At 35.4% G+C, this 15667-nt stretch overlaps 1 long non-coding RNA gene across 1 annotated transcript in view; it reads right to left on the bottom strand.

Moving 5' to 3' along the window:
* Window positions 1-757: 757 nt before the first annotated feature.
* LOC145239981 (uncharacterized) overlaps window positions 758-15667 on the bottom strand; it is a 58772-nt gene continuing 43862 nt past the window's right edge. Inside the window, exon 3 of the long non-coding RNA XR_013862452.1 lies at window positions 758-2005. This is a non-coding gene — a long non-coding RNA (uncharacterized LOC145239981). The remainder of the gene's footprint in view (window positions 2006-15667) is intronic.

Raw genomic sequence — 15667 nt, 5'->3', positions numbered from 1 at the left:
TATAAAAAAATCGTTTGAAACACTTTATGATGCTGCCAATGATTGTTGACAGAAGTATTGTATAAATATTGATGAGATCCATAAGATTAATTATATGCGTGGTACTTGTGAAGAGAAAAGTCTAGTGATATGAAAATGCTTTAACTGTATCAATATTTGGTACGGTGTCTCTGCAGGATTTTGTGATACTGAAATCGATCCAACTTTCTCTTTAAAATTCCAGGAGTTAATACTGGCTCTGACATTTCAGTATTTTCTCCATTGAACTGTATTCAATATCTACTTGGTCGTTTTCTTTTTAAATTTCTGATGGTGCCAGTGATTCACCCGACATCTCATACATTCCAATCAAGAGATGTTTTAAAAATTCTAACCACGATTTTCAATCGCAATAGTTTAAAGGCCTCTTGGACTTGGTATATTTGTCAGATAGTTTTTAACTTCTTTTTTCAGTTTAAATTCGATATGTATCACTAAACTTGATTTCTTAGACAATACGATACACATGTTTTTCAAGAATATGATGCTTGGAATTGTTTATTTTCGTAAAACTTAATTTAAGAGAACTGTAATATTTAAATAGTATGCAAAAACACGGTTTTGTCAATAGTTTGTTTTTAACACTTTATTTGCAAGAACAAGAAAACTGGCATAGAGTGCAAAACTGTGGCTTTTGTCATTTTATTTTCACAAAATGTATTAGAATATTTTCATTGTGTGCAAGAATATGGTTTTTTTTTCTTTTTGTCTTCGACTAGTTGTAAGAAATAAAGTAGTTTGGTTTGTGAATTAATATTTGATTTTATTACGATTTTAATATATACCAAGGGGTTATTTTAAGTATTGGGTTGTCTCTTGGTCTTCCAAGGATTATGTTAGTATTTTTTGAGATTATTGTTAGTCCATTTGCTTCTACAAATCAAGTTTATATCTTTCAGACAGTATATCGGTTTTAAAGTATTCCATAGTTCCGCACATTATTTTATATTCTTCCATTTCACTCTTTCAAGTCATTTAGAATAGATTCCTCAATTATGAGAGTATTTTTTCATATGTAACACTAACCTTGATTTATGAGAACAAGAATATTCACACATTGTACAAGAATATGGCTTTTCCCCAGTGTGAGTTCTCATATGAGTCACTAATGTTGATTTTTCTGAACAAGAATATCCACAAACCTCACAAGAATGTGGCTTTTCTCCAGTGTGAGTTCTCATATGGATCAATAAATTTGGTTTCTGAGAACTAGAATACCCACATATTTCACAGGAATGTGGCTTTTCCCCAGTGTGAGTTCGCATATGTATCACCAACGTTGATTTTTGAGAACAAGCATATCCACACACTTCACAAGAATATGGATTTTCCCCAGTGTGTGTTCTCATATGTCTCACTAAGTTTGATTTTTGAGAACAAGAAAATGCACACATTTCACAAGAATGTGGCTTTTCCCCAGTATGCGTCCTCATGTGTGTCACTAACTTTGATTTTAGAATACAAGAATATCCACACACTTGACAAGAATATGGCTTTTCACCAGTGTGAATTCTCATATGTGTCACCAGCGTTGACTTCCGAGAACAAGAATATTCACACACCTTACAAGAATATGGCTTTTCCCCAGTGTGAGTTCTCATATGTCTGAGTAACGTTGATTTTTCAGAACAAGTATATCCACAAACTTTACAAGAATAAGGCTTTTCCCCAGTGTGAGTTCTAATATGTTTTATTAAATAGGATTTTTTAGAACAAGAATATCCACACACATCGCAAAAATGTGGCTTTCTCTCACTGTGGACCTGCATGTTTTATTTATCACATTTAATAATATGACATCTTATCCTAGTTTTAAGTCAGAGAAGATAAGACACATATTTTGATTTCTCTTGTGGAAACCTTTTAGATCTATACAATACCAATTTATATCCAATTGTTTTTTAATGTTGTCTTTTTAGTGTATAATAATTCTCCAGGGAAATGATCATCTACTTCAGTTCAACATCTGCAAATAAAAAAAGAAATTAAATTAAATTTCTTAATATTTGCATTCACATTTAAGCATACTCATGATGTAATGGATTTATTATGTACAAAAAGAGTCATTGCTTTGCTTATTAAATCAAATACACTTTTTTAAAGTTCATAGAAGGAAAAGTCGAAACAATGAATATTTTAAACCTTTGTTTTTTATATAAAAAAACGAATATAGATGATTTCATAATCAAAATAATTTATTTGACTTTCATAAATTTCCAAATTGCTATTTAAATATCATATAATGTTGCAAGATATGAATTTGTAATATGTATAATCTTATTGGATGTGATATGTAAATGCTTTGTATGTTGTTTTGTTTTCTCTTTAACTTTAAAGTTGAGTGAAGGTGATCACGCCTCTGTAAATGGAATAACAGATGAGTTGCACATCATAAAAATATTTTGCAAGAAGTTTGAAATAATGGAACAGATTATATGTTCCATAGCTGGAGTCACTCGGAACAAACAAAAATTATCCTAGTTCTAGCACTCTGACGCAAAGAAAATTCTGATTATTGAACTCTGATGCAAGAATCCAACTTCAACACGAAAACAAGCAAAACAATAAGTAATGAAAATATAAATAAAAATCACGTTCAGAACAGTCACTGTGAACTAAGTAAAAAACAAGTAAGTTGTGATAAATAATAAACTAGACAAAATACTATTAAAAAAACACCGAATATATGTTAACTTATGTCACGGTAACATATATTGAGCGAATTTCTAACAGTATTTTGTCTAGTTTATTATTTATAACACCTTTTCCCAAACTTACCGTGCTAAAGAGAAAGTCATGCGCCATTTTGAATTTTCCAATACATCGGTAAACACTGCATGTTTTTCGAGCTGAATAAATATGTTACATTGAATAAAAACACAAAAAATATATCCAGTTTGGTAGAAAACTTATCTTGCCTTTGATAACATTTACTTGTTATATATTTGTTTTTTTGACAACTTTTTCGAATCTATGTGTACAGTAATACAAACCCAGTTAAGGTATCATTTAGGCATCACTTCTGGAGGTATTTGTACGTGGAAGTAGCAAACACTTGGCCACAACACATTAATTCAGAGGATAGGTGTTTAACAAACAAAAAAAAAATGCAGGGCAAAAAAGTAAATATAATATGTAGTGAATTAACCATATGAATTATTACTTTATGAATAAAAACTATGGTAGCATCAGCTAGGAATAGGAATTGCCTCCTATATCATGTACAAATCACCACCACCACTCCGCCTCTCAATCGCTCTCTCCCCAATATAAACAGAATTTTATGAAATGTTAAACGGTATTTTACTCGGTAAATGTCTGCGCCTTATTTATGGAAAAGCGGTTAATTAAACTGCAGAAGCCAAGTACGTCCAAGGATGGAATACTGCTGCCATATCTGAGCAGGAGCTGCTAAATACAGCCTATCCTGCCTTGAAAGAGTACAAAATAGACTTTGTGGCTTAGTAGGGGATGCCCTTTTCTCCACCCTGCAACCTCTCTCCCACAGAAGAGACATTGCGAGCCTATATTTGTTTTATCGTTATTTCCATGGCAGGTGCTCGTCTGAAATCCAATGTCTGGTCCCCCCTCGCCAATCTTTCACGAAAAACACCCGTCTAGCTGAATCCACTGTGAAAAATTTTCCCCACCCTTTATCTGTGGCTAAATCAAAATGTAGATTCCATGAACAAAGCTTCTTTCTTAGAACTGCACGCCTGTGGAACTCTGTTCCGTCTGCCTGCTTCCCACCTGACTACAACTTGGATGTCTTCAAGTCCAACGTTAACAAATTCCTAATGAACCGCCCCCTTAAGTAAACACTTCATTAAATCTCCACACTAACATACTGTACTTGCAATAACCCTTATCCCTGAGTGGTTTCCGGGCCTTGATAAGTGGTGAACACCATGTAACAAAAAAAAGGTTTCTATTAAAAAGAAGTGATAAACATTTGATTAATTATCTTTTGAAGTTTATAACAACATGAATAATGTAATTTAAACCCTAATTTTTATTTTTAAAAAATGAGCAAAGACCAAATTTAAAAATAATTAAAGGTTTAATCGAAAAATATACAATATTTTTTAAAAATCTGTTTTCTTTAAAAAAAGTTTTCATGAAACTCAACGAAATTTAATTTAATCCAAATATAATAAATATATATAAATTTAAAAAAAATGTCACTTACCTATATAAATACTGGTATTCATGCACTTATTGATCCGGGCTGAAATAATAACGTTATTATTTAAAAAGCCATTCTAAACATGGGGAAGATAGGGTGTTTTGTACCTATTCTGTACTTTAACCTTACAATTGAATAAAAAACATATCATAAAACTTTAATTAAACTTGGAAATGCGATTTAAAAGATAGCGTGGATCAGTAAGTGCATTAGCACCAAAATACTAATCAATAGATGCTTCCATTCTCCATTTATAAGAATTTGTCCATATTTATATTTTATATTCCATGTACTTTTAAAATAAATAAATTTTTTAAGCAAGGGTCTGAAAAGACCGCGAATTTGTAAGTGAATATCGGCTTTTAGCAGAGCAGTATTTCCTCTCTTTCTTCCAGTTCTCAAATATCTAAAACGGCTACATTTCAAAAATGTAAAGACAACAGATATGCGTGAGCCGTTGTGACTTGTGCGCGAAAAAAAGGGTAATTATTTTTTATTGTCTTCCCTTTGCTTTCTGACATGTGCCTTATCTCCCCTTTGTATTTCTGACATGTTCGTTGTCAACAACAAAGTTGGTCAACATGGGTCACTGTACTTGAAAATGATCACATTTCACGCATTAGTTTTTGCCGTTTAAACACAAACCACCCGACCAATTTTCCATTTTTTTATTCTCTTAAAGAAATACATGAGTTTTTGATTTAATATATTTTATTTCTTCTTTATGCAGTGAACTTTTTTTAATCTAAAAAAAATATTGAATGAAATAGAAAAACTTGATGTAGGTGTCCAATATTTACTGGACCATATAACCAAAATATGAGGTTTCACTTAAAAAAACTGTTTTAAACAAATCAACATGGTTTAAAAAAAAAGGTTTGAAACTTTGGAGTTTACAGCTAAGTTTGCACAAAACTATCTTTTTTTGTTTTAAGTTAGATTTTATTTATTGATCTTTTATCTTCAATGTGTGATATATAAATCTTAGGTGAGAAAATTGATGAAAGTGCACTGGGGGACCACCCGATCATTTACCTTTAAGAAGTCGTTGTATTTTTAATATCCAACTGTTTACAGCTCCAGTCGGGTCTGCTGCTTTAAAAGAACATTTAATAGTGTCGCAGACTAGAATTATGTACAATAATAACACGGAAAAAAACAATGCTTTCGGGTAATAGTTTAATGGCCACCATGTTTCTTGCCATGCAAGACAGCCGGCAACACACTGCGCATGCCCCTCCCTCCCCTGACAAAAAAAAAAGACAAGCAAACTTTTTTTTTTTTGTACAGATTTTTATTTTTTTACAGGAAGGGTTTGGGTTAATATCTTGCCCCCCTTCCTTTTCTGTTTTTTTTTAAAATTTTATGCAGAAAAATAGTTCAGAGTTAACTTTTATTTTTTGCTTAAAAAGAAAGAAAAAGTTGAGAGTAATTTATTTTACCTCCTTTCTTTTTTTTGCAAGCAAGGAAGGAAGGTTTTTTTTTGTTGTTTTACAGGGAAGGAAGGTTTTTTGTTTTTTATAACAAGAAATCTCTCAAAGTTCTGACTTGTGTCTGTACAATGCAGCAGCCTGTAAAAAAAATTTATGCAACAGTTTCGTCTTGTCTGTCTCACTCCTTATAAATAAATACCTAGCTAGGTATTGCTGCATGAATTCTGCTTGAATACCAGGCCGCTTAATCCTCTGTTTTATGTCTAGCCACATGCGTTCTATATTTTGTGTGTGTATGCTGGGATCCTGAGGGTCCACAAAATTTTGTGAGTGGTTTATGGTGTAATGTGGAAACTGCTGGTCGAGGTTACTATATGCCTTCCAACAATCACTGAAAATGATTGAGCCCGGAAGGATAAACTTGTGCACCAGCGGAATCAGAGTTTTGGTGTCCCGTTTTTCATCAATGCGACGACAAAACTTTTTTTGAAATTCTTTCGATTCCGCCGAAAAGCCATATTTGACTAGCCATCCTTCCTCTATTGTACTTTCGGTGCACGATAAGGGTTTCATCGATTTTGACAGCTATCCCGTCGCCTCCAATGGGTTCCTGGTTGTTAAGCCAGTCCTCACAAACCTCGGAACAGAAGGACCGCCAATCAACTGAGGAGTGGTGCGAAATGTCCAGATTTTCGTGTACTGTCCGGTGGTTCCACATAGTGCTTAAAAAATGATTGACGAACATTATTACTTTCCACGCTGGCATCCGAGCTATGAATGTTCCTGTTGTTTCGGCGACAGTGAAACCGCAATATTTTCTTTTTTTGGATTTTCCCACTTTTGTGTAGTGCGTGCACCTCCAGATTCGTTTACCTTCTCGGAACGAACACTTGTTCTTGCATTGCGGACAGGTAACACTTGTCGGCAAGACACCATGTCTTCGCAGAAATTGCCTGCTCGCGTCTTCTTTGTGAAATGCCTTTACTGTATCGAAATATTTGTTGCTACAACCGTCGCAGGAATCCACAGTATTGGTATTCATCTTTTTTTTCCCCCCTCGAAGAAAATGTTAAAAAAAACTTTTTACAGAAACAAAAACACAAAAAATGGAAAGAAATAAATGTATAAAGAGATAAATGTATGCAAACAAAAAAAAACTTTTTTGGCATAGAAAAGATTAAGAAAATGTTTTAGGATTTAATTTAGAGTGGTTTTCGTTTGCAGTAAATGCTGAAACTGAAGAAAAAGAAATATTGTCTGCTACAATCACTGACAATTTCTGCGCATGTGCACCCACTTCACCATCGTTGATGACAGTAAACCCAAAAAAATGGTGGCCAGACATTACTATACTAGTAACCACGGGCTAATGCATGTGTCAGTTTTGCTCATAATTCTAGTCAGCGACACTATAAAATGTGTTTTTTTTAAGCAGCAGACCCGACTGCAGCTGTAAACAGTTGAATATCAAAAAAACAACGACTTCTTAAAGGTAAATAATCGGGTGGTCCCCCAGTGCACTTTCACCAGAAAATTAATTATTTTCATTTTATTAGACATTTCAAAATGGGGGGGGGGTGAATTAAAAAAAAACAAAACGTTTGCCTAGAATATTATATTCGGTTTATTGGAAAGAGTATAAAATTTCACATTAAACTTGCAAATATCCTAAAAATTGAACCAACGGGAAAATTTTGATAAATTTTTAAATTTAAAAAATTTAACTCGTTAAATTCAATTCATTATGTAGAAAAAAGCTGCATGAGCACGTACAGGCACTTTTTAAACACTTCTTTATAAAAAATAAAAAAAATAATATTTCTATTATTTTTCAAAAAAACTTTAATAGAAATTAAACAAATCACTTTAAAATGAGAAATTACGAGTTTTGTATATTTTATTTGCAGTTTTGTGTTAAGGGTGTCAAAAATTACCCCAAAATTCTTACACGCCTACAAAAGCACCTGTTAAACTACACAAGTTCTATAATTGAATACCCTCCAAAAGAACGAAAAACATCACCTTTTAAGCTACATAAAATTTTATAATTATAATTTATAAAAGTAGAATGGGAAACATAAAAATGTTTTTGTAAACTTGTGAAGACATTTTTTTTATATCAATTAAAAAAAACATTAAAAACTATGTAACAAAAAAAAATGAAACACATTTTTTAAACACTTTTTTAAATGTACGCTAAAAAGATTCCTCTGCGTGATAAATCATTTCATACACGCAAGCGTACGCAAACGCATTATGTAAGAAAACACTACTGAAGGCAGTGAAATGACATAAAATAGTCCTAGGTTCCAGGGGTTCATACCATGCAAACCGTAAATTTGTAACAGGTTTGATTTTCAGATTGGTTGTCAGCGACCTCGAATACTCCTAAAAAAATAAATTGGGGTGGTCGGTGTTCTGTTCTAACGTAAGGTAGCATTTACCTTCTTTTTTTATTCACGTTTGTTATAAACCATGGCGGAATCAATGTTTTCATTGGATTATTAAAGTGAAAATAAAAAAAAAAAAACTTATCTTTTAATACAAAAAAATAATTAAAAAAAAACACGTGATGCAATAAAAATAAACTTATTTTAATGTTTAAGATTATTTTAAAACAAATTGAATGCCATTAAAAACCCCCAACTTACCTTTCATTTCAGGAATTCAATACGAAAAATAATGCGCTAAAAAAGCAGCATGAATTCTTCGTTCTTTTGTTTTCAAAACAGAAAATGTGTTTTGTTTGTTAGGATTTCTTTAGTAAATAAATACAACTTGTTTTTGTCTATGTCCAATTCATTAACAAATAAAATATATGAACACATAAAAGAATAAAAAAAAACAAAAAAAAAACTGGAAACACGATTTAAATGTGAAATTATTTAAAAAGAAAATCAACTGCTAAAGAACAATGAATTTAGCTCACTGTAATACGGTGTAATCATTATTTAGTTCCTTTTGTAAAAATTACCGTTCATTAATTGTTTTTCCCTCTCGTTTAGATTATATTTGTTCGTATTTATTTGTTTTCCCACCAAAGCAAAATGTGACACAAGGTCGTTTCTAATGTGGGGTTAAACCAGCTCCCCGAAAAAAGGCAAAAGGGGCACTCTGGTTGGGACCAAAAATAATAATAATAATAATAATAATAATAATAATAATAATAATAATAATAATAATAATAATAATAATAATAATAATAATAATTCCTTCCATTGACCGGGACAAATTACCTTAAGTGCACTTGCACTGACTGCAGCACTGCAGAACAGAAACTACACTTTGATCCCGGCCCGTAGGCCAAGATTATATTTGTTAATAAATGAGTCTTGTTGCTATTTCTATAATACATTTCATTTTTGTGTCTTGTTACGTTCATGAGTAAGTATTAGAATGAAGACGACACAGAAGTAGGTGTAAGTAAGCTTTATTGAGCGGCAGTCTTACGAGAAGTTCTCCTCTTTTTATAGAAGAGCTATGTAGAAAATGGGAGGGCAGTGGCGGGGTTGGTTATTCGTAACGCCCCCTTCAGTGGGGGTGTTTGCTCATTTTTGTTTTTTGACTTCAGTGGAAAAGGTGGCAAGACTGGAGTTTAGGTGAAAAAATAATCTCGAACCCTTTATTATATAAAAGGAACCAAACTCCCTAATCACCGTTATGTTACTATGCCAACAAAATAAAAGCAACGATATTTCAGAAGTTAACAGGGTAAATATTCAGATACGCTGCAACAGAACACCGACCACTCTAATTTGTTTTTGTTTGTTTGTTTTTTTATAGGTAATTGAGGTTGCTGACAACGAATCTGATAGTCAAACTTGGGGAAAATTTACCGTTTGCATGGTATTAACCCCTGAACCCACGGACTACTTTCCACCATTTTGCAGCTTCCGTTTACGCTACGCGCGCGCGCTCTAGCATAAACGACGGCTTCAACAAGCAAACTGCCTTCTCACATGGCGTACAAATCTTCCGCGGAAAATTTAAAATTAGCTGAAAAAGAAATAAAACAAGTAAAGGAAAGCACTCTAAGTTGGGGAGAGGGGTTAATTTTTTTAATTTTTTTTTTTTATTACGTTTTCACCCCAAACAAGACACATTGCCACTTTGGTGTAGGGGGCTACTATCAGGGACAACAACTACTGGGATACTATGTAGGGATTTGAGAAGCAAGATGTCAGTTCACGTTGCACTTGAACTTGTGCACATCAGTACAGTTGGGGAAGCAGGGACCTGGAATGGAATTCCAAAGTCTAGTTGTTCTGGGGAAGAAACTACTGGAGTAGAAAGATCTTTTACATCTAGGGATCTCTACAGTGTGGGGGTGGGATTTAGTAGCCTGTCGGGTTAATATTTTTTTTTCTTCCTGGAACATAGAATTTTCAAATTTTCAAAAAGTAACTCACCGACCTTTACCAAACCAACACCACATTCTCCCCCCCCCCCGCTCGCGCCCATAATGTAAATAGTAAAATCTTTGAAAAATGTTAAATGGTGTTTTAATTGGTAAATGTCGGTGCGTTACTTACGGAAAAATGGTTAACTAAACTGCAGAAGCACCTATTAAGCTACATAAGTTCTATAATTGAATCCCCCTCCCGCAACAAAAAGAACAAAAAACATAAAAATGTTTGGTGCTTATGTTTTTGTAAACCGCATTAAAAACTATGTGAGACAAAACAAAAAGAAAAAAGAAAAAAAGGTCCCCCAATTTGTTGTACTTTTCTTTAATTGTAAGTCATTAAAAAATGTCAGTCCGTAATTTTTTGATTGATATGCCATGTGAGAAGGCAGTTTGTTAGGTGAAGCAAGCCGTCGTTTATGCTACAGCGCGCGCATAGCGTAAACGGAAGCTGCAAAATGGTGGAAAGTAGTTCGTGGGTTCAGGGGTTAATACCATGTAAACGGTAAATTTGCACCAAGTTTGACTATCAGATTCGTTGTAAGCGACCTCAATTACCTATAACAAAACAAATTAGAGTGGTCGGTGTTCTGTTGTAGCGTATCTGGATATTTACCGATTATTTACAAGATTAGTATCATTTTGAAGTTCGACCCTTCAGATGACAAATACCGAAAAATTGGCTAAAAAACATTAATTTCTTAAACCTCAATTGGGCACTTTTCTACGGGGAGGAGTCGCTTTTTTCACCAATATTTTCGAAAGTCATCACCTCTTTTCGATTGTCTAGCCTTAATTTAAACCTACGTCACTTCTGGTTTGACGGTGGTCATTACAGCAAAGACGTCACGTTTTTCTCCCGCTCTTTTTCTCCTTCACTGTACGGGTTCGAGCCTGCCTTCCTACTACCACATTTTTTTTTTTTGCTGCACCACACACCTTCAAACACCCGGGCAACGCCGGGTACCCATGCTAGTGTTTTAAAAATATGTTGTTTTAAATAAAAACATTATGTAATTAAGTGTAATTTCAAAAGTAGTCATAATTTTTTTTTAAATTACGAGAATTCATTGAGTAGAAAGTTATTTACAGATAAAAGTAACTTTTCCGAAAAATAAGTAAAATTGCATTTTTTTTTTTAGATATCATAGAGTAGACAATGAAGATTTAACACATTCGAAACGCAAAGTTTAGATTACAACAACATCCCAAATGTAAACGCATTTTCGTGAAATATTAAATGGCTCTTCAGTTTGGATAATGTCAGCACGTTACTTATGGAAGAATGGTGAATTAAGCTGCAGAAATACCTATTAAAACCTGTATAAATTCTATAATTGGGTAACGCCTCTTTAAAAGAAAGAACGAAAAAATAAAAATGATTTTTTAAACCGCAAATTTCTCACAGGCCCATACGCTTGCTAAACATTCTTTTTCAATTTGAGCATAGTTTTGTTCTGTTTGTGTCAGCGTACGAGAGGCATAAGCTATGACTCTCAATATTTTATTTTCTTCTTGGAAAATGGCAACGCCAAGTCCATAGCTCTGCTCGCATCCGCACTAATCGTGATGGGCTTTTTTGGATCATAATAAGTCAATATCGGTGCCTGTGTCAATAGTTTTTAACGCTTTCGAATGACTTTTCTTGAGGTTCATTCCAAGCCCAAACCGTATCTTTTTTCAATAATTCCAGCATTGGTTGTAATGCCGCTGGTAAGTTAGGCACGAATTTCCCTAGATACTGACTCATTCCCAAAAATCTTCTGAGCTCTGTGACTGATGTAGGGGCAGACAACTTTTTTATCGCTTCTAACCGTTCTTCAGTGGGTTGTATCCCCTTAGCTGATATGCTGTGTCCGAAGTATTTTATAATACTTTTCCTGAATTCTCACTTCTCTTTGTTTAATTTTATTCCTGCTTGCTCTATTATTTTTAGTGCTACCGTAAGCCTTCTATCATGTTCCTCCATCGTTTTCCCATGAATTGATATGTCATCTATTATGACGTGAACACCTTCCACATTTTCTAGAAGCTTGGACATTTTCCGTTGAAAAATTTCCGGTGCATATGATATTCCAAAGGGCAATCTTTTAAAACAATATCTCCCGAATGGGGTTATGAAAGTCGTAAGCAACCGACTCTCTTTTGCCAATGGAATTTGGTGAAACCCACTGGCTGCGTCCAGTTTCGAAAATATCACTGAGCCGTTCAATTTGGGTGATATATCCTCCAGATTCGGCAGCATATAATATTCGCGTTTTACTGCTGAATTTAATTTTTTTAGATCGACACACAACCGTACTTCTCCGTTTTGTTTTCTCACCGGAACGATTGAACTGCACCAATCCGTTCGTTGTGTGACTTTCTCGATCACACCATCGTCCTCTAAACGTCGAAGTTCCTTCTTTACTTTTGGCATAATGGGAAATGCTATCCATCTAGCCGTCGGGGTACAATACGGTTTCACACCGTCTTTTAACGCTATTTTCACTGGGTCTGTTTTCATGACTCCATTCAAAATGGCGGCCGACTCTCTCTTAAACACGGTAAGTTCGAGAAAAGCTGTTATAAATAATAAACTAGACAAAATACTCTTAGAAATTCGCTCAATATATATTACCGTGACATAGGTTGACATATATTCGGTGTTTTTTTTAATAGTATTTTGTCTAGTTTATTATTTATAATACCTTTTCTCGAACTTACCGTGTTTAAGAGAGAGTCGGCCGCCATTTTGAATTTTCCAATACATCGGTAAACACCGCATGTTTTTCGAGCTATGTTACATTGAATAAAAACACAAAAAATATATCCAGTTTGGTAGAAAAATGACTCATCTTGCCTTTGATAACATTTATTTGTTATATATTTGTTTTTTGACAACTTTTTCGAATCTATGTGTACAGTAATACAAACCCATTTCTTTTATGAATTTAATGTATTTATTTGTGCGCAATGTTAAACAATATATTGATTTCTGTGAAAATGTGCCTATCTATAAAATAAAAATATACATTACATTTATAAACGTAAATAAACATATCTAAAACAGTTTACAGATATTCTTATTCAGTATAATTAAAGGTATTTAGAAAAAAAAACGCTGTATGTTACATTTCTGCGTGGGAGCGACTGTGTACAAGAAAAACATTTACAGAAGTAAAAATTAAAACGCATCCAGGGAAATCAGCTAAAAAAGAAAAACTTGTGGCTATATTGATCATATCAGGGTGTTATGTCCCTTGGATCGGTGGGAGTTGTCCCCCTTTGTTCAATGTTTATAATGTAAACTCTCGGACGTAAACATGAATAAACGAGACTTGGTCAGTTGGCCATGTTGGTCTGAACGATCACATATCCTTGTCCTATTATTATTAATAGAAACCTGACATAACATGATGTCAGAACAAGGGATTTACTAACAAATGTGAGCAAAATACGGGGAAAGAGTTATACTAAATATCGAGCCTAAGAGCCGTTCAAAAAAAAAGAAAGAAAGAAATACGTGAAGTTCTATAATAACCCCCCAGTATGAATAGCCACGTGAGTCCACCAGAGCCCTTTCCATTCGACCAACCCGAGTCATGGGAAAAATGGATACGACGGTTCAACCGTTACCGGACAGTGTCCAGCCTTGACGAAAAACCAAATGCTTGTCAAGTGGACACCCTAATATATTGTATGGGTGATAAAGCCGAAGACACTTTTGCCACATTTAAATTTGCACCCGAGGAAGCCAGAACTTCAATATAGTGGTAGCAAAGTTCAATGACCATTTCAAGGGTGATACGAACGTAATTTATGAACGGGCCAGATTCAACCGAAGGTGTCAAGAGGAAGGTGAGTCCATTGATTCATTCATCACTAACCTCCACACACTAGCTAACAACTTCAATTTTCGAGACCTGCACGAGGAATTAATTCGTGATAGAATTGTAGTTGGGTACACAGATCCTAAGCTATCACTAAGTCTGCAAATGATTCTGGACCTCACCTTGGATTGGGCCATCAGACGTGCACGACAGAGTGAAACAATAAAATCACAACAGCATCTCCTGCGGTCCCCAGAACATATCGTTGGTGAAGATCCAGCTGACAATAATATTGCAGTCCACTACGTTAGTGACAACCGAATTCGCAGACAAGGTCAGGGTACACACATGACAAGACCCGGGCGAGAACTGCCCTACGAAAATCGACAAAAAATGAGCGCACACAGCAGTATAGACCAGAGGCTGAGTGCCACCGCTGTGGTAACAAAACCCAACACCAGAGACACACGTGTCCTGCCATCTCAGCCACCTGCCACAATTGTGGTAGGGTTGGCCACTATGCTCAGTGCTGCCACACACGAAGGCTGCATGAAATTAAACCTAGCTCAGATGACTGTGAAAGCGATCAGAATGCGTACCTTGGTGTTCTGACGATATCAGAGATCAGCATAAGTAAGCCTTGGCGAACCAATATCGCCATCAATGGAGTGCCACTGAAATTCAAGCTGGACTCTGGGGCGGATGTGACCGCGATTCCAGAGCACATATATAAGTTACGGAGAGACCTACCAGACCTCTCAGATACCCACAAAATTTTTCATGGTCCAAGACGTATTCCACTCAAAGTGACTGGAGTGGTCACTGCAACTGTCTCGCATGAAGATCTTTCAGCAGAACAGAGGATATTTATCATCCCCAATCTCGAGGAGCCACTGTTAGGAAGGCCAGCCATCGAAGCACTTAAGCTCGTAACTGTCCACCCAAACTTACATACCATCAGCAGCCAGAAACGCCCATTCGACCCAAAAATAGAGATGGCAGACTTATTCACAGGCCTAGGCACATTAGAGAAGAATGTACCATACTCTTACATACGGATGCGAGTCCATACTCAGTACCCACACCACGACGCGTACCACTACCCTTGATGGAGAAAACACGGGCTGAGTTCCAGAGAATGGAGAAACTGGGGGTCATAAGCAAGGTTGACACACCCACCGAATGGTGTTCCCCCATGGTTGTAGTACCAAAAGCAAATGGAACGATTAGGATATGCGTAGATCTCACAAATCTCAATAAGTGCGTAAAACGTGAACTCCACATGCTCCCCACGGTCGACCACCTTTTGGCTCAGTTAGGGGAAGTAAAAATCATGAGCAAGTTGGATGCCAATAGCGGGTATTGGCAGATTCCACTTTCATCAGAATCTCGTTCGCTGATGACCTTCATAACTCCATTCGGACGATACCAATTCAACCGCCTCCCGTTTGGTATTTCATCAGCGAGTGAGATCTACCAGAGACGCATGTCACAAGTACTAGAGACCGAAATTGGAGCCATATGCATGCAAGATGATGTTTTAGTATATGGAAAAAACCAACAAGAACATGATGCCCGGCTGAAGAGCACACTGAAAAAAATTCAGGCTGCTGGTATTATGCTCAATTCGGGAAAATGCGAAATATCCAAGTCGTCAGTAAAATTTCTTGGACATATACTCAGTGCTGACGGCCTGCGACCTGATCCGGAAAGGCTCAATTGTACCTCGAAATTCCAAACACCAACGAACATGACAGAAACCCGCCGGTTCTTAGGGATGGTGAATCAATAA

The sequence above is a fragment of the Euprymna scolopes genome, chromosome 19 (assembly GCF_053919585.1).
Source record: "Euprymna scolopes isolate OS-2025 chromosome 19, ASM5391958v1, whole genome shotgun sequence".
Lineage (NCBI taxonomy): Eukaryota > Metazoa > Mollusca > Cephalopoda > Sepiida > Sepiolidae > Euprymna > Euprymna scolopes.
Note: the sequence above shows the minus strand (reverse complement) of the source record. Positions and strands in the feature narration are given on the sequence as shown.